General features: G+C 40.5%; 1 long non-coding RNA gene across 1 annotated transcript; it reads left to right on the forward strand.

The window, feature by feature from the left end:
- The first annotated feature begins 23,619 nt into the window (after window positions 1–23,619).
- LOC122770639 lies at window positions 23,620–24,961 on the forward strand. The gene is made up of 2 exons (XR_006360535.1): window positions 23,620–24,125; window positions 24,556–24,961. It is a non-coding gene; the product is annotated as an uncharacterized LOC122770639 (long non-coding RNA).
- Window positions 24,962–25,327: the final 366 nt, after the last annotated feature.

The following is a 25,327-nucleotide window of genomic DNA, read 5'->3' on the forward strand; positions in this document are numbered from 1 at the left end:
GGTGAATGACAGCTGTCACTCAGCCTCGCAGCGGCTCCTACATTGAGCCACCTTGCTGTGATGACACTACACAGAATGTTCATGCCTCATCAGCAGTTTGAACCCAACCTCTTGTTTCTACTCACTACATTAAAAGCTAAACCTCACCAAACTACTGTGTATCTTAAGGGCACACATTTGAAGGAAGCAATTGTAATTTTCTTTTTGTGATTGTTGTAGACTGGAAGGCTGTTGTTTCTCATGCAGCCTCTGTGCAAGTCAATATTGTGACTTTAAAGCGATTGACAAGTTGTTTTGTGAACAAATCCCTCAGTTTTGGCATGTAATCCTGTCTGCGTTGAGCTCTGTCCCTCATCGAGTTTCTTGCCTGTCAGATGGAGCTAGTGTCTGATTCTATTTGGCTGCTGCTAAAAAGGCAAAGCATCAGAGATAAAGAGAAAAGGAGGCAGGGTGAGATAATACAAATCTGATGTTCTTTTTTTCCCTTTTTGTCTTTCTTGTTGATTGTTTGTCGGCATCTTTATTTTTCTTTCCGCAAATTGAACCATGTTTTCTTCTATTGTCCTCCAAGTTCCCGTCTCACACCACTTTCCTCTCTACAGTCGCCTCTCAGATCTAAATGAAGGCAGAAGTAATTGTCATTATGAAAACTCCAGCCTGCTCTCCTCCACCCTCGCATCACTCTTTTCTGACGGGCCTTTAAATTGTTTCGCAGACAGCCTTTCACCTTGATAGGGACACTAAATCTGGCAATTAAATCATCCAAATTGGCACTGTGGGCACAGCTAGAAGGTGGGAGAGGATAGGAGTAACGGCAAAGGTGATATATACTACACCACCATAAACCACCCTCATGTGTGTATGTGCCTGTCTGTCTCTGTGTGTTTTGACAGCAGGGATTGGCTATAGCTGGTGAGCTTAGTCCATCTGTCAGAAGGCCCCCAGCCCAAGGCTAAAGGTGCTATCTGTCATGCCAGATGACAGAGAAACTGGGAGTCCATGACAAAGCGGTTATCATATCACAGCAGCTAGGAAGGGAGGCAGGGCACAAGGGAGGGAGGGAGGGAGGGAGGGAGGGCGTAAAGGAGGAGTAACTCTAATATAAGAATGGATGAGAGAGGAGGAAGGTAGAAGTAGGAAGCAGAAGGGCAAGGGAGGACACAAGAGGACAGGAGTAAAGATCCTGTAAAGGAAGAATGTGGAAATAGAGGGATTCAGAAATGGAGGTCAGATAAACCAAGAGGAATTAGCAACAGAGCAAGACCAGGGCTTAACAGATGGAGGTGGGGAAGCTAAGAGTGATTGGTGGGGGAAGTATTGGAGTGAGGATAGATATGTGGGAGTTGAGGTAAGAGAGGAGATACTGTAGATATGACTGATGGAGGGATAAAAGATGGACAGCTACCATTTCTGGAGTAGGAGAACAGAGGAGGGAGGGAGGGAAACTGGCTTTAAAATCAGAGAAGATTTGCTTGGTGGTGCTTTCACAAACTCGCACGACCGTACACACACACACACACACACACACACACACAGAGGTGTAACTCTCTTTTCAATTACATGTGACAGCTGCTGTCCCCCTGATCCATGCAGTTACTGTGGCAAGGGTGACAGGAAATATGGTAGAGCAGCCAGGTGAGTCAGAGAGGAGAGAGCGAGGGAGTTTTGGGCGGGAGAGAGGCCTGGAAATGGAGGAATGGAGAAGAGAAAGTAAAGGATAAGCTGAGGAGGTATAAACTCCAAATTCATTCAAAATGCAGCCCAACAAGTCAGATATGAAAAAAAATATATGCCTAATATTTAATGGAGGATGAGATAATGAACATGGATTATTCATTCAGTTTCACATAGTTGCCATAAAAACACCTCTGAGGCAGTTTAAGGAATTATTCCTGGTTCACTGAAACATGGGTGAAAGTGAAATAAATGTTGAAAGAGAGCTTTAGTTTAAAGCATTAACCTTAGATCTATGAATCATACGTGAAGTAGTGAAATATCCTAAAAATATGCTGAGGTATGAAAGAGAACAGTCATAATATGGAGCAGAGAGTCGTCCTTTCAGAAAATATCTGCAGACTCACCTTTGGTGTGAGGTACAGTAAGTGTGGGAGGGTCGTATCACAGAAGTTACTCACTGGAGCTTCAAGAGACGGCTGAGGCCTTTGGAATGAACGTCACAGTCTCACTGATTTGAACATCTCTCGAATCTGTAATATGCAGATCATCAGCATGTGGGGAGAAGAGAAGAGACATCTTAGAAGTTAAAGTAGTCTGCAGTAAGAGTGGGTGAAAATTGAAAAAAATCATAATGGGCTATAAAAAGCATTTAAAGTATGTGATATCTGTCAATGGGGGAGATTTTAATAGCACAGCAGATCTTTTGTACATGACACATTTACAGTTAATTTTCTATTTCTAAACTGCAAAGGTTAATGCATTTTTGCCATTGAGCCAAACAACCCCATTTGGTGCATGGGTTTAATTTTTGTGTGCCAACCTGTATCTTCATTGATCAATTTACAATCTACTCATTCAGTGTGTACCTGCAAGCCTGTTTTGGCCCTCAGGAGCTCTCTATCTGGTTTACCTATTAACACCAAGTTTCATTTGACCTTTGACCTTTGCTATACATGTTTGCCCCTAAATGGACACTCTATATTTACCCAAGCCACAGGCGGGCTATTCAGGAAATGTATTTAAGAATATACTGTATTGAAAGTCTGAATAGATGGAATGAAACGTATTGCTATATATATGTATATATACATATATATACATATATATATATATATATATAATATGGTTCCAATACCTGACAATCTTGAAACCAGTAGACTCTTTAGCACACAAAGGTAAAAAAATTGTGTATATTATTTAAAATGTGATTTTACATTTACACAAACTCACATATGGCTCGTAAATTCTATTTTGTTACACACGGACCTTTAAGTGTTGTCTGCACCGCCAGTTGACTACTAAACATAACTGAATGATTAAAAGAGTTAAGCACTTCATCAACTGCGAGAAGTGCAGAGTCAGAGCTGTCACAGAGCAGCTCACCACACTCTCTCCATAGTTGATGCTTCCATCTGTTCACATCTGTTCAGCATTCAAATGTGACGTTAGGATACGAGGGCAGGTGTGAGAGTGAAAGCACAAGAGGGAAACGTTCAAGAAGTCCACTTTTAGTGAATATGAAGGAAAATACTATATGGACCATGGCCAAAGTAACCTTGGCAGTATCTTCACTGGTCTCCTGTAATTTAGCTATGGCTACTTCTGTTTGTGAGGCAGTCTGTCAACCCTCATTCCATCCTTCAAAGTCCTTTACAAGCTAGATCCCTTGTTCATTTTGGCCTTTAATCTTTGCTAACATGATTCCTGTTTTTCAACATTGTCTCCCATTTCCATGTGTATTCACTCACCCTTCTGTTCAATCACTTAGACTTAGATCCGGGACACTCTTATCCCTCACCCAGCAGCAGCTAGCTTTAGTGTATGTAAGAGAGGGCCTGTCTTTACTTGGTTGCATTTTTAAATTATCTTTCCTGCTACGCAATTATGTCAGTAGGGATGCTTGAATCCACACAGAAATTAGGAGATTTGTTCTGGTGAGTCCTGATCCAGTCCGTCTCCAGCTCATCTGCATGCGTGTTCATTCAACACATCTAACATGTTTGTGAGTTGTTGCTATGTTTTTTTTCCCCTCTGCTAATGACCACCTGGCATGTGTCACCTTCTTTCTCTGCTGCTTTTTAATCCATCATTAGAGCAGAGTTCACCACTTTGTCTGTGTCTCTTTCCTGCTCTGGCCTTTGTTCCTGCTGAACTGGCCGCTCAACTGCTTTGACCATCCTCGTGTGTTTGACTTGGTGCCTGGACGGCACCTTTGGATTGGTTTACCAGTACCGACTGCTGGCCAATTAAGGACTGTAAGCCAGTGGAGCACACAGAGAAGTCTTCTTTGACATTCTCTATATTGCTGTTATATATATATATTTTTTTTTTTTTTCATTTGGGTTGACCACATTCACACAAAAGCTATAGATGAATGATACAAGAAAATGTGTCTTGTCTGCCATGTGTCAGTGTGTCGACATCAGCAGAAATGAGTGATTCTGTGTGGACAAAAAGTTTTTGAATCAATTTGGCAAACAGAATGAACAAGGGTCAGCGAGAATGAGAGAGCTGGGCAGTTTGGTCTCCAAGGGTTCGTAGAACAAACAGGGTTTGTTTAGTTTACATGGGGTTGTCTAACAGAGAAACAACAGCTTTCGCTCTTTTGTTTCCCTCTCTTCGGGAACTATAAGGAATCACAGGGGTCAGCATTGAGGTAAGACCTATGCTGCACGCAGAAGACAGAGTTCAAAACAGACGGACAGTGAAAGACAAGAACATGCATCTCTGTTGGGTTTCAAACATAGCTCAGTCATTGTGTGGCTGATATTTCTGACAACACCGTGTAAACAGTGGGGACTGATGGGGTTTGGCTGTTAGCTGCTGTTATACAGTCAAGATTACACACACACACACACACAGGTGTGAGCAGCTATTCTCCTTAGGACACTGTGTTGAATCCCATTTATTTGTACAGCCTAAACAAATCATTATCCCTAACTTTAACTATAACCCAAACAATGTTTGAACACAACCGTGGTCTAACCTCAATTCAAATCCCAGCTCTAAACCTCCTTAGAAGTGAGGCTCTACCTCATTAGGGCAAGGTTTTGGTCTCCATGAGGACTACTGGTCCTAACAAGGTCACTGTTAATGCCAGACGTGGTCCTAAAGAGGTAACAAATACAGTACACACACAAACAGAGATGAAACTCTAGTAAGATTTACTATTTGAGATAATCATGTGGGGTGAAATGAATGAGCAGAGTGAAGCCTGCAGGCTCCTCATCATAGCCATCATTAATTAGCAGACTCTATTTTGCCACAGCAGACGGATAATTCAGAAATTCTGCATGTAAACATTTGACTCTGAAATTAATAATTTAATATATACTTTAAAAAAAGATTGTTAGTTGTTGGAAGGGGTGACTGTGTTGGGTTACATTCAGCTTTGTGTACAAAAACCTGAACGCCTGTTGGGTTCACAATGGGGCACTTGGTTTATATTAAAATTGAAATATTTACCTTTGAACTTTTGCACTTTTTGTTCAGTCATTTCCTGGACTTTCAATTAAAACATGATACACGGAGCCACAATTTTTGATTGGACAAAATTGAAGATACATCACCAACATGGGCAGTCCAGTTCCCCTTAACAGAATCTTTCTTACAAAAGCACTGGAACAGCCTTTCAACTTGAACTTAACAGTAAGACTACTATCTTCACATTCTTGTTCACACATTTATATGATTTGCTGCTTTCTAACAACTAGCCACATCTTTTCATAAATTTTAATTTGGTGCAGTTTGGTTATACGATGTCTTTTTCTTTTTTTAAGTCCAGACTCTATATAAATCAAACAAGTTTCATCACCTTTCTGTTTTCAAATATGTAAATAGATAAATCATGTTATTGTGCTTTGACTATTTTGGTGGAAGAAAAAACAGTCTCAGGATGTGGACAAGAAAAAAAGAAAATCAGTACATGTTTTGCCTGTTGATTACATACTATATGCTGTAGGCTGTGACAACCTCATCCTTTACACCACATTAACAACTCCACTGTGCTCCCGTATGATGAATATACTATTATATGCATTAGACATACTATTCTGTTAAGTATAATGTGTCCCTTTAACCCCTAACCAGCTTGAGTTAGCTCTGAATTTAGTCTCTATACATCACATACAAACAATTATGGATATACTAAACATAATATTGTGTACGTGACCATACAATGTCTCTTTCTTATTATTGTAGTATAATGTGTTGGACACAGAAACACACATGGCAGCTTCATACTAGTGCATAGAAAAAACATGAAATAATTGATGTTTCCTTTGTCCTTTTCTGAAGCCTCGAGCGTGCATGACAAAATTATGTTCAGGGTGCTTTCTGATTTTGCATATATGGCTGTGAATGAAGGGTGAAACTACCTCCAGGAAAAAGAAAAAACAGCAATATAGCAAACAAAGGAAGAGAGTTCAGGGCTGGGGGCTTGTCTCTACAGGCGACCGGCGGCAGCTACACAGCAGTTCATCTGTTCATATAAGGGATGGATGCACTAAATTCATATCTCACTGTATAATCACATCTCCCCACATAGACTGGCCACCTCTGCTGTCTTCCTCATATTTCTGAAACCAAATATAAAATATACACACACACACAAACAGAGACAAAGTGCGTAGGTTGGTGTGACCTGGCCTCTGTTTATGAGCAGATGCTAATATTTGTCAAATTATAATCATCCCTTGCAGGAATTAATAATTCACACACACACACACACACACTGACTTTGTCCAGGTGGAGCAGTAGCTGCTGCACCCACAAAGACAGGCTAAATTACTTCACCGTTGGCATGGTGATGACTCGCTGGAGAAAATGGCTGCCGCTCCTCCCCAGCTGAGCTCCTCTGAGCCTGCCATGGATGATGGATCCCAGTGAATAAATGAATACGATAAAAGACACAAGAATGAAAGAGAAAACAGGCAACACTGTTTACTAAGAACAAGGAGGAGATAGATAAGCTGTTGTGGAAAACATGGAGCAGATGTTGTGATGGATAAATGAAGCAAAGGCTTGGTATTCACAATGGGATTTTTCAGTGACACCTGTGGCTTCATTATGTACAAATATCTGGAAAAAAGGCCCACTTATTAAATTATTTTTTCTAAATATCATGTTATGTAATCAGGCAGATGCACTGTGTTTTATTATGAAGCTTCACCAGCATATAACTGAAAGTGAAATTTCTATAAATGTCACTCTTTCCATCCTCATCTCATTCATGTCACTCACACACAATTATCTCAAATAGTAAACTACGGTAAAGTTAGCACCTGTGGTTACCATGGGGACAGCAACCACACATTCAAGCCTGGTTCATCGTCACGATAGCACATCCAGCGTGAAGGTGTGCGCACCAAAATGACAGCTTGTGTCATGTGCAACACCCCCAAAACCACAATCAATTGATTCATCTAAATAATTTAACCATAACCAAGTCTGATTTAACAGATTTGCCTTTATAAACACTTATAAGACAAGAGACTATCACATGGTGCTGGATTTTTGGAGAAGAGCTTTTAAGGTGCAATAAACAAAGTTCCCCAAGAAGTCAAATGTACACTGTAGCAACACGAGTTTCCCCAAATTTAGTAGAAGTGTAAATAATAGAAGATTACAATGTATGTATCGCTTTATCCTCAAATGACTATACACGTAACAGCAAAGGTGTGGACTTGTGGCTTCTATTGTAAGGACTTGAGCATACTAGTGTGCCTTGAGATTATGTATGTTGTGAATTGAGACTATAAAAATAAATTGAATTTATTCTAAGTAACATTACACTACAGAAAAGCAACTGATTGATTAAGTGGGTGTGCCCTCTGGTTGAAGCTGCAACCCTCATATGCACCTGAGATGGATCTGTTAATCAACCACTTACCCACTACAATAGCCTGTTGAAACCATTACATAGAGAGGACGTCTAAGTAAATTGTAATTATTGATAAAATAACCATGCATAGTATTAGTTTGTTTAATTTATTAGAAATCTTGGAAACTAACTTTAGTTGTAGTTTGTTGTCAAATGTAAGTTGTATCAACGCCGTTTGAGACCAATTATTATTGATTGTAACTCCATGTGCAATTATTTCAATATAGAGCCAAGAGTTGTGTTTAAAATAACAAATATATCCATCTGTGAAATGATGGGGGAGGGGGCTGTTCTGTTTGAAACATACATTAGCTAAACTAAAGTAACTAACAACTAAACTAGAGGTAGATTAAAAGTATTTTTGTTGGAACCTTGTGCATGGCTGGACACATTAGCAGGATCTGTTGGATGAAATGGCAGACGTTGCCAAACTGACATCTGAAATCCCAAACAAAAGGAATGAAAAGTTTTTCCTCTACAGCCAAATTGAGACAGAAAAAACATCACTGGGCCACAGGTGGTAAACTGCTTCAGGTATGAACAACGACAATTTTTTTTTCCATTTGACTTTCTTCTCCAATCCATCTCTATGGCTCCGGGGGGTAGCAGTATTGTGCCCTGTTATAACACTGGCACTGTTAAAACTCAGCACGATCACTGTTGCTAATCAATATGTGGAGTGTGCCGCATGCCGCAGCTGCTAGAGCCAGTATATAAATGTCATTTACACTGTATGTATCAACACCCTGCAAAATAAATACATACCTGAACCTATATCTGTGTGTGGTCAAGCTTCCTGCAGTTTCTTTTCCTGATTGTAAAGTATTGTAAACCCAAAGGGTTCAACAACCTATCTATTACCTTACCTCTCATCTGGATAAGTGGGGCCTTTCTTCCAGTACTTTCTTTGAGTTTTGACTCTGGCGCTCCTGTGTCCACCAAGGGAACCATTTAAGAGGCAGAAAAGTGATGGAAGACAAAGAAAATGTCTTTGTTTCCATTTCACAAAAGCCTCCACGGGGGCAGAGTCTGTCTTTTCATACCCTTCATAGCTCTTGACCCAACAGGTAAGACAATGCCTTTTAAAAGCAGCCACTGAAGCCTTTGAATTTGTATTGCTCCAGCGAGTTGTTCTGGAGATTCTATTTCACCAATCAACAAAAGCAGCCTCGTGTGTTATTTGCTCTCACAGCTCAAACAGGTAAAAAGTGCAACTCTGTTTCTCGACCCCACAGGGGTCAACATTGTTGGCTTCTTGTTCTTAACTTCTAATTGGGCGGCAAGGTCACTGATCACTTGACACAACTTTACACCGTTTCCCCTGCATTTTCTTTTCTAATGAGACACACATCACCAGCAGCCATGCAAAGGGTAAAACAATGTCAACAGAGTTAAGGCCTGTGCTCACAGCTGATGGAAAAACATAAAAACACACTGCTGTTGTACAACTGTTAGATATGATATGACCTCTACCTGCTCTAAAGTGAGATTAGATGATAAGATTTAAAGCAAATACGCCCTTATATGTTTGTATAAGGGTATAATTGCTTTAAAATAAAATAAGAATCTTACACCTTAGGATGAGTTTTTAATTCTACAGCAGCCTAAACAGGCCAACCAAACAGAGAGTATGTTTGGAATTTTAAAGCAGAAAAGCTTACTTCACAAACAAAGACATTGTTTCTGGTTTTCAAAGGTCATTGTAGTTCCCTGATGTGCTTGGAAAAGGGAGGGAGGAGCAGGTGAGTCCTCCATTTGTAACAGTCTGTAGTCTTAATATTAGATGTCACTAATCTTTTAAAACAGTTACAAATTCACTGTTACATGTTAACCTGCAACACACTATAGGGCATCAATGTCTGTGATGTATCGTGACACAAGAATGTCATATGGATTACACCATTTAATCACATCTCTTAAAGCTGTTGTACTAATAGCTCTATATACGTGACAGCTGTCTCTGATCATTGGTAATCCTTCAGTCTCATGGGTCTGACAGAAAAACCTTGGAAAACTATTCTCCAACTCCTCAAAGCAGTGGCATTCCCTACAGTGTTAGGTATTTTGTCGATAAGGAAATAACCTCCCCTACCAAATGTGTTCTGAAAATGACATAAAGAGGAAAGTGGGGAATAATTACAGATACACTCAGGATAAAAGAAACACAAACTGAACTCAACAGGTAGGTTCAACCGGTTTGTCAGGGACTAGATCTCAGTACTGAAATAGTGTAATAAATTTAAGGATAAAAAATATCACTAAATGCATCAAATCCCTTTAATTAAATAAAAACTTTCACAGCATCATTTAACCAAAGGTCACACATATTGTACTTCCATTCATGTAACTACAACAGTGTTAATACAAAGAATCCTTGAGTGTTAGATATTTAATAGAGAGAGTGATGTCCTTGCGGCATTCACTGTGTGTTTCTGTGTGTGTACTGCACAGAGTTGTGATGGTGTATTTGCAGGTGGGTTCATTGCAGCCTTAATGGACCTAACCTCCTGAGCTCTGCTGAGTGATTTCTTCCCTAGGTTTGTCCTTCAGGCTGAGCTTCCATCTAGGTTTGGTGTTTATGTTGCCCATGGGGAAGCACTGCCCTGAAGAATAAAGTAAGGCCACAAACACCTCCTGTTCACAGTAAACACCACAGATTACTCTGCGCATGCCTTACTATCTATGGTACGGATCTGTGTCTGCAGCCATTTGAGGATGATACATGGTCAATCCACATCAGGGGGGTTTTGGATCAGTGGTAGGTAAATGGTATATATAGCAATTATAGCACTTTTCTTGTGTTGACCACCCAAAGCTGCTTTACGCTACAGTTTTGCCATTCACCCGTTAATTCACACTTTCATGCGGCGCATGTATGTGCAACGTATTTTTCTATCACTCATCTTTCATACCCATTCACTTGCGGCCGGCACAGCCATCAGGATCAACGCGGGGTTTAAGTGTCTTGCCCAAGGACACATCGGCATGTAGACTAGTTTAGGCGGGAATCGAATCCACAGCCTTTGAATTGAAAGACGACTCGCTCTGTCGGGTCCTCTTCCAACAAGAAGATCAGAGTCCCAGCTACTCCACTCAACCTGTTGAAATGGCCCTGGGAATCATGTGACTCAGTTTGTTTACAATGCCACGGCGGCAGGAAAAGCTTCTGCAAAAATGTGACCGTTTCAAGAAGTCAAATTTCACTGGGCACTTTAAATTCATGGAGCAATGCATCGCAAAATTTGACTGACTGAATACAATTGAGTGCAGAATCAGTAGAACTGGACATTATTCCAGAACTGCAGTATCGCAACTTCTTTAACTTTTAAAGTTTCCCTTGTCCTACTCAGAGGATGATTAGAAATCACAATAAAAACCATTTTGGATGTTTGGTCCAGTAATATTCTCTCCCCTTTGCTTGTCCCCGACAGTTTGACCTGTTTCCCATCTTCACTCATTATGTAAACAGACAGCAAAAATAAATACAAGACTGTACAAGTCTATGGATTTGAACAGTGTGGCTTCCTGCCAAAATGGCGTGGTTTTGATTGCAACCGTTGCACGATGACGTCCCAGAACTCTTTCAGAAATTACCATAAAATCCATAAATAAAACATCTAATATTAACTGTTCTCCCAGCTAAAAGGATGATAGCTTGTGGTTCATATACTGTGAGAGAAATGCTCTCTTCTTATAGAGATTTTGCACACAAATATAATGTGCTGGTCCAAACTGATATTAAGATGCAACTCTATGTATAATGCACATACATTTTATAAATATAAGTTTTTATATATATCACTCCCTGGGTGGCAGGGGTAGGATTAGAAGAAAAAAAATTTTTTTTTTCATTGTATATTTTTTTTCTTCTTTGTGCAGTTTGTTTTCTCATTTATTGTTTTCTTTCTTCATTTGTTTCTTTCTAGGTTGTGTGCTGTTGGTCTTCTTGGCTAATGTGACTTTAGCAATTGGATTGGGTGGAGGGGAGATGAGGACATGCAGGGAAGGAAGGAATTAAACCAAAATTGTTCTGTTTTGTTGTTTCCCATTTTTTTCATACCACTCATGTGACTGTAATTGTGCTTTCAGTGAACAATATAATAATTGATCACAAAAGGGAAAATGAAGAAGACGACGAAGATGTAGTAAATCCACCCGAGGTAGAAATACACTGCATACATGCATATACGCCGCACTATATCTCTGCTGTTCTGCAAATGTACAACTATGCACTGCTTCCCCAGGGAACAGTTGTGAACAAAATGACCCATGGCTGGAGCTAATTGCTGCCCCTGTTTATTCTCATGGAGTTGTGACAAGCAGTTTTGCAGACACAGAAAAATGTAAATTCCCCTTGGGAGGAAACGTCTTCTGCTCTGTTGCTGAAATAAACAGCATCACTGCAAAATGTTAGCAAGTGAACCCTTACTGGCTTCATGGAATCTGGAAAATTTCAAGCTGCTGCTTGTTCTGTTTCTGCTTTGTTAATTATCGCTCTGTACTTTGATGCATGACGCATACTTTCTGCGCTTCACTCTAATTTGATCTTCTAAATTCTGAAAAGGAAATTCATGTCCTCTGTGGCACTCTCAAAAAAAAAAAAACAGAAGGACACGAGCATTACAGTGTCAAAGCATTGTTAAAACTCCCACGACCCAATACTTTGTCATCGATCCACAGCAGCCGAAGCACTTGAGGGACGCTGCCGAGAAGTTGGGAACTGCCAGTTTTCTGACGAAGTCTCCCACTGCAGGAAGCCTATTAGACATTTTCAGAGTTTGTTTGCACTTTAAAATGTTCAGACAAACATGACTTGGCAAATCAGACAGCAACAAAAGACGGACAGATGAATGGGTGGATGATGGATTAGACAATATGGGATAAGTGAGACGGCTGTTATGAGGCAAATAATAAATTACAACGGTGTTTCTGCGTGTGCTTCAAAGCCCTCAGTTCCAAGCATCAGTTCTGACATTCCACACATCTCTACTCAATGCCACTCAAAAGTCCATGCTTTTGTGTATCCTCTTGTTTTTTTCTTTGAGCTCTGCTGTAGGTGTACAGTACGAGCTGATTTCCTCATATAACCCAAGAAAGTGCATGGTGACTGTCTCCTTCATTGTCTCTTCTGACCAAAGCAATAGGACACACATCAACTGGATTAAGTGCTATGCAACAGGGAGCGCAGTCACTGCAGAATTAAGCAGGTCATTATCTGCTTAATTCTGCAGTGACTGCATGTATGTCCAGTTTAAACTCGGGATTCCACTGAAAGTGCATCCATCATGTAGCGTCTCCATTGCTGGAAACACTTTAGTCAATGTGACATGCAACCCATGTAGGGTCGATGCATGTGGATCCTTGATGACCTCAGTGCACACATGGAAACCATGACCCAGCGATTAGAATCCATCCTTTTAAATGTATTGAAGGCATGGGCCAGAGGCCACCATCTTACGCTGACATGTTTCTACAAGAGCCTGAAAAGACAAACCAGCCAGGAAGTGCTTGTATTTCAAAGTGGAACCTTACTACGCAAATGAAGAAGAACGATATCCTTTTTTGGTATGACGAGGCCACCATGACACGCTTGGGAAATGGAGGGTTGAGTGGAGGAGTCTCCCATTTGTTACAATCTGTGGTCTCACCATTAGATCTGTAAGTAGTTAGATTCTTTCTCCCTTCCTCCCTCCTCCAGAACTCATCCTGTTTTACTCCTGTCTCCTCCCTTCATTGTCCCCCTGTTCAGTCCTGCGTCTCTTGCTCTTGCTTGGCATCTTACGCCTCAAATGATGCAGAAACAAACTCACAGTACACTTCATCTACTCCACTCCAGAACACAACAGACATTTATGTTCCCTCACAAAACATTGTTATAGGAGTGCACTCTCATCTTTAACACACACACAGAGTCACGTACACGCCGTCTCACACAGAAAGCATGGCTATATGTGACGCGGTAAGCTACACAGTCTCTAAGGATGTCACACATGCATTCACCCGCACTCAGATGTGTCATTTATATTGGCAGCGGAATGGACTCCCGAATGCAACTTCACCTTCCATAAAGCTCCCATAAACCCCCTCCCCCTCTGACAGCTGACTGATTGGTGTTATAACAAGGCAGGTTTGTGTATGCGGGCTTGTGTGTGTGTATTTTTTACATCTTTGGGACCTTTCTGGCATAAACAATGACCCTGTCAAGACCAGTATACCAAAACCTGGTCCTCATTTCTGATGCTCTGGTAAAGTTTAGGGCTAAGATTTGAACTGTGCTTTGGTTAAGGGTAGGCATTAACTGGTAATGGTTAAGGTCAGGGTTAGGTACTTGGTTGTGATGGTTAAGGTTATGGTAAGGGGCGAGGGAATGCATGATGTATATGATGTGCCCTCACTAAGATATAAAACAAGTTTGTGGGTGTGAACAAAGAACCAAGTATATGGTGGACGTAAAGAGAGAGAGAAGTATCAATGCGAAAGTTTCATTGTGCAGTTGATGCATGTAAGCAGTATTTTCTTCTATCATTGATCTAAAGTAGACACTTTTCCTTCGCTCTACTGTATATAGAGCACTGCCAAGTGTTGGTCGTGGGTTAATGTCTTTCACTCTCACTCAAAGATTCCAATACTTTCCTCACCCTCAAAACAATATTTTTTTTTTCCAATATGGACAAATCAAATGAATAAGTATTAGAGAATATATATATACAAAAGGCAAGAAAAATCACTTTTGTAACATAAAACAAAATAACAATTCTAAGCTAAAATAAAACAGAAGAAAAGTGTGAACCTATTGCACCCCACATTGTCTTTAAACTTAAATGTTATAAACTGTTAAACAACCTTTGAAGACTTCTGGTTTGCTTAGTATATGAACTATTCAAACAAATCAGAGAAGATTAAGGGTGAAATGAGCTGTATATCCTGTCCCATCATATATCCATTCTTTCATCTATTGACATTCATCACAACCAGTATGTGGGTAATTCATGAATTCATCCATCATTCATTAAGTTGGCTCATGGTGGCAGCAGCAAAAACAGGGTTTTCCAGTCATCCAGTCATCCAGTCACCCAGCAGAGGTTTTCCAGGTTCTCCTAGGTGAGCCCAAGGTGCTGCCATGCCAGATGGAATATGTAATTCTGCCCAGCGTGTCCTGGGTCTGCTCCAGTTTCCCTTCTTAGTCCAATGTTCCCGGAAAACCCTCAATGGGAGGCACTCAGGAGGCATCTTAACCAAATGCTTTAACCCTCTCAACCACCTCTTTCAGGCACAGAGAGGCACTGACTCTAATCTGAGCTCCCTATGGAAGTCCAAGCTGCTTATCCTATCTATAAGAGAACAGACACCCTGTGTAGGTAAATCATTCTTTGCAGTGACAATCTTATTCTTTCAGTCATAACACAGAGCTCATAATCACAGGTCAGTGTGGGAATGTGAATGGACTGGTGGTTTTATCCTTCGAAAAATATACATTGAAATGTTATATTAGTTTGATTATCATCCCCATTTTTGCAATAACAAATAAGTTGGAAGGCTATTACCATAAAATGAAATCTTGATGTTATGGAACTCATCAAATCATTTCAGCCCAATTCACAGAAAGAAGTAAAGTCGACACTCCGTCACAGGCAGTTGGTCACATTAAACTACACACAGAAATGTTGAAAATGTCGCTCCACGCCAATGAGTAATGTTCCCCATTAATATGACGACTTATATTCAACAGTCTTACGTTCCACTGCCATGAAATCCGCTTGCGTTTCAGTCTATAACCTCTTCAATGGTCGCTATGGTTGATGCCCGCAACATGGCACTGCCCTCTAGAGGAAATATTGTGTATTCTTTCATGTTGCATGTGTCCTGTTTTATTGTGAAACTTACCTCTCCTCTCGTTTGAGAGATTGCTTCACTTCCTGCCCGTGTGTGTTTTCCCTCCAGTCTTGATCATCTGCCCCGCCCTCATTAGATTCACCTGTATCTCGTTGTCTCCCTCCACCTCACGTGTATATAAGCTGTGTTCCCTTTCCCCTCTGTGCCAGTGCGTCATTGTACCGCCATGTCTAATGGTCCAGCCTTCTCCCTATTCATTGTGATCTGTTTTCCTGTTTTTTTGGACTACTTGTTTACTGACTTCTGCCTTTGCCTTGTCCCTTTTGGTTTTGTTTGCTGTTTACTGAACCAGCCTTTTTGAGATAAGTGAAGTGATTTTGTTTTTGAAATCTGAGCTGTTTTGAGTCCTGCTTTAGTGGAGTACCAGTCGTAACTAGAATATGATGTTGCTTCATGCTGCACAAAAAATCGAATCTGATTCTAGTTGTTGGTTCCATGACAAATTAATCTACAGGGTTTGGTGGCGGAGAGCTTTTTGTTGTAAAATGATAACGGAACAATCTCATTAGCTGCCATGCTAATGTCTCCCTCTCATCATACAAAACATGAGTCACAAATATGAGCATGCATTTTATCCTAAAGTTAAGCTTGGTGCTTCAATTATTTACTGGGAAAATCTGCAGTGAAAAGGTCCAAACAGGGGCATGGACGACTTAACCACATCAACATATAATTCGGTATTTACCACTGGACACTTGAAGTGCAAATTGGGCTGTGTTCATGTCTGGGTGAATCAAAGCGCTACACACCTCTCCGAATTTTACTCATTTAAAACCAAAAGACAAACAGGAAAATCAATATGATATTTTGGAGAGCAGCCACAAATAATAAATGTATGAGAAACAAATGGTTTCCATTTTTGCTTTTCCATTAGGGACAGTACCTGGTCGCTGGTAATTAGTTTGGTTCTGGCGAGGTTCCATGCAAACTGATTCTAAAATGTGATGTCGACTGACTGCCGGCCTCCGATTGGTCAGAGAGTGTCACTGGAAGAGTCATGAGCGTGACGTCGGATCAGTTAAGAAGACTTAAAAATCCTGAAAACGTGTGTTAATCTCACTAAATGTTTTAACCTCAACCTGTTTTCAGTTCAGTGAAGTACTGAACGATTCGGTGAACAAATGTAATGAACTGATTCTAATGATTCAGTACACTGAAAAAAAACGTGTTTGTGTGTTTGTGTCGCGCCCCTGCCCATGTAGACGAGGTACTATGAAGCAATGTAAAATGACATGCCTGATACCCAGACTGTGCCGAGCTGAGTAGTGCTAGAACTGTATCATTGTACCTGAAATGAAACAGAGAGCAAATTAAAGTGAAATGTGTTGCTAGCAAACATGACAAGGCTGATGTTGGGTCATGGCAATAATCATGAGTAGATCTTGAGTAGATCGAACTAATTTATCTTATTGTCAGACCACGTTCAAGAACCATAAAAGACACTCACGCACACAACAGTTGGAACTACACACTATATTCTCTCTCTCTCCTTTGCTCACATTTTAAACACTCACTCTTTCTCCCATCCTCCCACTCTCTCTCTCTCTCTCTCTCTCGCTCGCTCTCTCACTTCCACACTCCGCACACATTCATAACGGCCCACAGCACTTGCAGTGTGGACAGCTCCATCCATTGTGTGTGAATAATGTTCAAGGTCACTGTGCACTCAGAGGGTGATCATAAAAACCATACTGCTGCTAACCACAGGCCCAACCACTGAATTAGACAGATGCTGGGTGATCGAGGCAGGGAGTGAAGAGAGAGGCGAAAAGGAGGGGGTGAGTGCACTGTGTGTGTGTGTGTGTGTGTGTGCGAAATGAAGAAAGAAAGGAACAACAAGAGACGACAGAGAAGCAGGAGAAAGGGATGAGGAAAAGCAGCAGAAACAGAAGAAGTGTGCACTCCTATTGTCACATTGTAACTGTCGGTTAATGGCCATTTTTGGGGGGTTTTGTTGTTGTTTTTTCAAGTCAAAGGCCACACAAAATCTAGACTTCACAACAGTCGGCCATGGACAGAACTGGACCAGAGACATGATCTGTGTCCCAAATCTGTTCTCATTGCTCTTTCACTGAGTACAACGTGAGGCAGTTTACGTTTAGGCATTAACTGGTTATGGTTAAGTTTAGAGACAATGAAGTCTTCATGCAGTTTTCTAGGAAACCGCTGCGCAAACCGGTGTGTTTGTGTGTCCATTCACATTTTCCTTTTCAAATCAATTTAAAGTTTCCAACACCCAAACAACCCTAAAATAGTTATATCTCCTGTTGCTGCTCTTTCTAGTGGGGAACAAGATGATGATTTCAGCATCATTAAGTGTGGGGGGGTTAAACAGCAAAGTGAGGCAAAAACGTCCTGCACATATTTTTTTACCTCCAACTAAGGGTGGGAATCACAGAGTACCTCCAGAATATATGGTCCGTGATACATATCTGTCTAACCGAAGAAAACAAGATGTCAGTGAAAAGTTAAAAGTGCAGAAATAATCTATTTATTCCTAACTTGGAGAACAAGTTGCATTAGGTCTAAGTATTGAACGTGGATGGGGCATTTTTCGAATAATTATTATATTATATTGTTATGTCTTCTTTCATATTTGTCCAGTACATGTAAGGCCACAGCCTTTAGCAGCAGGGTGGCAAAATAAAGACAGAAGGCAGTAATGCAACATTACGGATGCTAGTGGCTGTAAAACACTAAAAGTTTTTTTATTTTTTTTTAAGAAGGCAGAAATGGAGGAAATAAGAAAAACATCCAGAAAAGGGCAAAATTACAACACGACACATGTTGTTAAACACCACTTTTAACCAACCGGCTGTTCGCAAACCTAACACCACATCATCAAATTTCAATTTTTGTACAAATTTAACAAACAAATCTGCTCTTCACCCAGAAAGTGGAAGAAAATGTGCCTCATATGTACCTCATATGTATAACTTTTGACACAAAATACAGAGTAGCTCCTCTAATCACCTAACTGCTACCAAGAAAGCAAAAAAAGCTGTTTTAAAATATACAGTTTCATTCAACAATTCATTTAACCAAATCATATTTTAATAACCTAACCATTTACATTTTTTCTCTGTTTTTGGGTTCCAATGTTAGAAATAACGAGGTAAGTTTTGTGAAAAGGTGACACAAACGTAAGAATAGTATTTTCCGACAGCAAATGGCTCCTCCAAATTGTGTCAGTCTAAAAATCACATAATGATGTTTATAACGCGGAGAAGTTGGAACGAGAAGTTCCTCACTCATTGAAAAAAGAAAGAGGAAAAACTACATGTGCTTTCAGCACACACCATCATAGAGATAAAGAAACCTGTCAGTAAAGTGATGAAAACCTATAGAAACTCAAATTAGACTTTCATTTAAACCAGACTACATTTAATCCACATAACGTTTATTGTATGAATCCCTGGAGAGAACATTTTGAATTTGAAACACATTTGATTCAATTCTGAATGTTAAAAGTTCATTATTTTCTTCACATTATTTGTCACCTTTTATATTCAAAGTCAGAGCAGAGAGCAACAGGAGAAATAAAGTAAGGCATGAAGCAAAGGTGAAACTGTGGGTATGGTTGTTGAGCTGTAGTAATTTGACTTAAGAAATTCTATCACAAGCTCATATAATGCAGACCATGAGAATGAAAAATCAATTTGGGTTTTCTGCGGTTTCTCCGGTTTCCTCCCACAGTCTAAAAACATGATTTGGCAAAATTGGACACTCTAAATTGACTGTATGTGTGAGTGTGAGAGTGATTGGTATATATTGTCTGTATATATCACTTTTCTCATCTTGGCAGTTTTGCCATTCACCCATTTACACCCTGTTACGTCCCAGCTTGTACAACACAAATAACCATTGTAATATGTTTAAATAGATGTTAAAATAATTGATTTTTACAAAGGAGTTGATGGTAAGTTCACAAAATAATCTAGCAAATCTAACAAAACAGACAACCACAAATGGACAATGTCCAGCAGCTCTCTTTTCCCTGCCCAATCAGCTGACTGTTGTGATTTGGGTACTATTCCTAATGGGAATGCAAACAAATAATGATTGTTCTGTATCAAACCAAAGTGTTCCACTCAGTGAAAACAAGGCTTCAGTCTTTCAGCTCATTGTTTTTGACTCAATTAATAATATGTGGTCAATAAGACGCAAACAAACTGTAAAAGCAACATGAGCAAGTGTCTAAATTACTGTTATTTAAGTCGATAAGCAATATAATCGTATGAGTAATGAGGTTGCGTAAGGATTGGAAAACTCCAACACCTTCAGGACAAAACTTATGTGCAGCAGTTGTCTGTTCATACACTGAACGTGGTGTCAGTGGAAAAAAGCAACATTGTGTCACTAGTTGTGTGAAGTATGTGTTAAAAAGCTTTAAAAAAGAGTGTGTTTTGCCTGCTGACTGTCTATGCATATGTAAGTGTGTGTGTGTGTGCGTGCGTGTGCGTGTTTGCGTGTGTGTGTGTTCAGGGCTTTAAGGATTTGCGTTGAGGTTAAATTTAGGGTACATGTTTAAGGTTTAGGATAATGGTTTGTTTAGGCTGTCCAAATGAATGAAAGTCAATGAAGTGTCCTAAGAAGAATAGCTGTGTGTGTGTGTGTGTGTGTGTGTGTGTGTGTGTGTGTGTGTGTGTGTGTGTGTGTGTGTGGCCTGCTTCCCCCAAGTTCCCAAAGCACCTACGTAATTAGTGTGTTCTTGGTAATGTAGTCTAATGGCTGCACAGGAACACTCTGAAATGCTGATGAACATCTGTTTGGCAGAAAACATGGCACATACACACACTCTCTCTCTCTCCCTCTCTCCCTCTCTCTCTCTCTCTCTCTGTCGCACATACCCTGACAGAGACACACTTGACACAGTGTGACGCAGTGTGTGTGTGTGTGTGTGTGTGTGTGTGTGTGAATCAGTGTAAGGAGTGTAAATGTCATGCACCTGAAGATCGAATCCAGCCAAAAAAAAAGAAAAAGCCAAAATATCTGTAATTACAGAAAATGTCTTTGCATGACATTCTGCATCATGTGCCGGCAGTAATTAGCATTTCAGACCGTACTGTGGCTTAAACACACAAACAGGTTAGTACACTCATTCTGCACAGCCTAACCAAAACCTCACTTCTAACTAACCATAACCAGTTAACTTCTAACCCTAACCTTACCTGACATCGAGCTTCAGAATTGAAGTTCTGCCTCATTAGTACCAGACTTTGGTCCCCATGAGGACAACTGGTCCTGCCAGGGTCAGTGTTTATACCAGAAATTGTCCTGAAGAATTTATCTGCAGTGAAAAAGTAAAGTGGAACCGACAGAGTTGTACACTTTTGCCCTTTTACACATTCACACTCAAACACAAACCAACCTGCGGAATTCTTAACAAGTCCGCGACAACATGGAGTCGCATTTCGATGAGAGCAGGTGGCTTATCCGTGTGTGTGCACGTGCATGTGTACGCGTGTGTGCACGTTCTTGTTAGAGTTGTACAGTTTGTTGGCCCGACCAAGGTCACAGAATGTCTCAGTGCACCCTGGGAGAAAGAGCAGCCGTGATTATGTGTGCTTGTGTGTGTGTGTGTATGTGTGTGTGTGTGTCCGCCAGCTGGCAGAGACCCAGCTTGCTATCGGTGTCAGCCCTTCTCCTAGAGACAGATCCACTGACGAAGGTAAGCTGAGAATCTGACTCTCCCTCTTGCCTCTCTTCCTCTTCCTCCTGTCTTTCTGTCCTGTCTCCATCACTCGACCACCTTGTCCTTCCGTCACTCTCTAAAATGTCGCAACAAAAAGAAACAGGAGTAAAAAGAATTTTCTTTGCAAGCGATGAGGGCAACAAGCCACCGCTCACCTAAAGTCCGACAGTTTGTACGCCTGTAACGCGAGGACAGTCATCAGTGGAATCAGTGACACTCATTTATTTTCATTCCCGATTCTCAGACTGCAGGGTGGACAGATGAAGAGATGGTGGGACGCAGGGATGAAGGAAAAGACAGATGCCTAGAGAGTGTACCATGTGACGACGGCGGCTCCAACAAGCTGCCTAATTGGGCACAAGAGGCCTCGCAAGTTTGGTGCTGGAACACTTCAAAAACCCTTTTCTAATACAAACACATTGAGGAGGCACATTAAAGGGCACACATAATTACACACAAGCGCAAACACACACATACTTACAAATGCAGAGCAGGAAAAGAGAAGAGGGAGTCATAGGCTTCATCCATCCCTACTATGTTTTTCATTTAATTTTTTTTTTTTTTCCAGGTCAAAGGGATGTGCGTTCTAAGTATCAAAAGTAAACTATATCCATACTAACGCACCTAAAACATATATGACATAGGCATTCATGAGCAATGAGCATGTTAATGCCTGTATCAGGGACATCCTCTCCTCTATAGTGTATATCTCCAGAAAGCACAAGTCATGAGAAACAACAACGGTACAACGTCAAAGCCGGGATTTCTGTATTTCTGTTAACTGACTGTGGTGTAAGTGAAACTAAAAGTAAGTTTTAATGGAGCTTTTCATTCACAGCTGCTTGTCAAGTGGCCAATGATAGGAACCAGTCAAGAAATGAATATGGGTAAGTGCATCACTGTTTCCATGGGGTCTACAGTTACTCACAAATCCCCAGAGTTTTCACACTAAAACTAATCTTTTATCCTTATAGGCAAGGGTCTTAAACTCATGCGCCACATGTGCTGCAACCCTACACTTATTTTAAAATTATGATGAAAACTGGGCCAAACTGATCAAAAGTGAACAATATTGTTATAGTAATAGGTTATCACAATTTATCACATTCAACATTTAATTATATATAAGCTTGTCGAGGCAAAACAAGCACTTTTATTTGAAATGGTGTTCAATATCATCCTAAATATTTCCAATTGCAGCAACTGTTAATTTTTCCGGCACTGTTGAAATTTCTTTTCACCAGACTAGAGGTTCATTGGCCCCCAGATCATTTGGCCCCTTGTTTTGGGGCTCTAATAAGTTGGGGTAACGGCGTGACAATTTTGGACAGGAATATTTGTATTTCGGAATGAAAATTAGTCGTGTGAATGAAGCCATAAACTTACAACGTATCTTTATCCTGAATGATTAAAAATAGATGAAAATTAATAAACAAATGAAGAAAAAACAATAATAATAATAAAATAAGGCAATTTCAATATAGTATTCATTTGAATTGTTCGAAAAGGGATAGGAAGAAGCCTCGGCTTGTCAAGTCCTAACCCTATTCTTCAGCATTAACAAATGCTTAACTAAACGGACTAATACAAAAAATACAAAAAACTACTTCAACCGAGCACTTACATGACATTCCCAACATGTCCTCCCTCCACAAGTCACACACACACACACACATAGTCCAGACTGTTGCAGCAGGGAGATACACAGTTCAATGTCACATGCACATGTGTATGTTTTCCGCTTCACACATTCACACACAAGCTTAATATAATAGGTGTCCCTCAGATCTCAAAGCAGTTGCATTATTTAACAGCAGGACTAGGATAGCCTCTAGTATTTGTGTGTGTGTGTAAGAGGAAGAGAGAGCGAGAGAGGGAGAGACTCTCCTCTTTCTGCTATAAATACACCTGCACCTGAGAATCCCCCTGTTCTCTCACTGTCTCTCTCCCTCTTTCCTTTCCTTTGCTCTCCACCTCTGTTGTCTTCCACCGTCGCCCTTCTGTCATTTGAAACATTTCCTGACTTACACCTGAGCGGTTCCGGGTATGAAAGCAAAATTCAGCATCAGAGGATATTATAGGGTGGGTAAAGACTTGTGTCATCACCTGCTGGTTTTTATTCAAAGCCTCTCATCACACTGAATGGTTTTGTCACGCATGGGCCGTTGTGATTTCACCACTGTGAAGCGGATTTTTCTCTCACAATAACCCGTGATTGAGTTGCTTTAAGAGGCAATGCTAGAAATGTCACTGACAGCTTTCTACAGCTGGGAATAAAATGAACTGTTACGACCACAGCGTGATCAAAGCCACACAGGTGCACTTACAGCACCCAGCCTACATAGCTGTTCTCGGATGAACCTACAGAAAGTGAATCAAGTTCAGCAGTGCCAATCCAGGCGATGCAGATCCGGTCAGGCATTGTCTGGGGGGTGCCATTCACCCTTGTGTATGTTGATGTACTATCTAAATGATCTTAGAGACATTATTTGAAGATTAAGATTCATTCCCAAAGACTAGGTTTTCACCCACAGATTCAGTTCACGGGAGCTTTCTTTACTCAAGATGTGTTATTTGTATGCAGTTCTTGTTCATTTACCATCACGGTCACGGTTTCTGTCACAAAAACCCATGACACAAGAAATGAATCATGACCTGTGTGTAGCCCAGGCTTCATAAGCTGTAAGCAGAAGTCTATTATTCTGTATGTACGTATGTGTGTGAGTGATAGTTGGCATTTATAGGGTTAACTGTGGTTACCTGAGCAGACAGCGTCAGGCTGTGGTATTGCGTCATGATGTCACACAGGCCGACAGTGAGAGAGCGAGAGATCACGCTGTCGGGCTGCATGTGCGCGAAGGAATCGCTCTGCCCGAAGTGTCCATAACTTAATAGAAGACGGTCCAAAAGCGTCGAAGACGGTCAGAATTCGCCAGCAGTTGCATCCACGTGTTTTTGCTTCATAGTTCCTGCTCGGCGGTGAGTTAATTGTGTGAAGAGATTGAATAAAAGTGGGGTTAGCCGCGGAGCTAATGTTAGCTGCTAATCGTTTAGATGGATTTGTGATGACTTGAGCTAACAATTGAGCTAACAGTTAGCATTGTGTGTGTATGCAAGGAAATAAGCTGTTGTGTGTATGTGTCGTGTGTGTGAGGAGAGAAAAGAGGAAACTTACCTTATTTTGTGTGTGTGTGTGTGTGAGGAGAGAAAAGGGAAACTTACCTTATTTCACCATTTTGTATGACTCTAATTTCATTGAGTTGTATTACACTGGTAAAGTGAAGCATTTATTTTTGGAAAGATTATTTAAGTTTATATGTTATATATTTGTATGTTTCTATTCCAATTAGGAATTTATGACCTGTGTTATTTAATTTTATTGAAATAGTGAATGTGGCCTGTTCCATAGGTCAGGTTTTTTTGAGTTGGATATGATTTACTGAAGATTGGTGTTGTAAGTCGACGTCACCGTCACCAGTAACCAACTTCAGCAAGGAGACCAGCAGCAGATAGCCACGAGGCGGCTTCCCGCTGGAGAAGAGGATCCAGAGAACCAGATGGCGAGCCAGAGCTGATGAACAGCGGATGAATTACCTACCTTCTTAACTGCGGTGTGGTAGGACCACGGAGTACACACAAAATTAAAGGGCCCCAACGTAACAACCACAGAGGACATTTTCTTTTATTTTTTATATATTATTCTCGTGCGCACTTTATTATTTTTCTTGTTATTAATTAATTCAATTGTATTCTATTGTCATATTGTTCTATTGAGTTCTATTGAGTATTACAATAATACAGTGTTGAGAACTCAATTTTGTTTGAGTGTGATTTATATTGATGTTTCTTCCTGGGCTCCATGAGCGACTTCCTGGAATTCTGATAACTAGTCCAAATAGATCTAATTGTATTAATAATACTTGCAACCTCACTGTTAAAGGAGGGGTTACATGTGTGCCTATATGTATGTCAAATGCTTAAAAGTTGTGCATGCCCAAAAATATATAACTTGGCAAAAGCTAGTTTAGTGACACACAATAATATGGAGCTACAGAAATGGCAGTAGAGGGTAAGGTTTCTTCGGGTTCTCTGGTTTCCTCCCACACAGCTTGTGTGGGAGCTGTGTGAACTCTAAAAAATACTGACTCAAGCTCTGAAAGCTACAAAGTCATCATGAATAT

Source organism: Solea senegalensis, linkage group LG6 (assembly GCF_019176455.1).
Source record: "Solea senegalensis isolate Sse05_10M linkage group LG6, IFAPA_SoseM_1, whole genome shotgun sequence".
NCBI classification, from domain to species: Eukaryota; Metazoa; Chordata; class Actinopteri; order Pleuronectiformes; family Soleidae; genus Solea; species Solea senegalensis.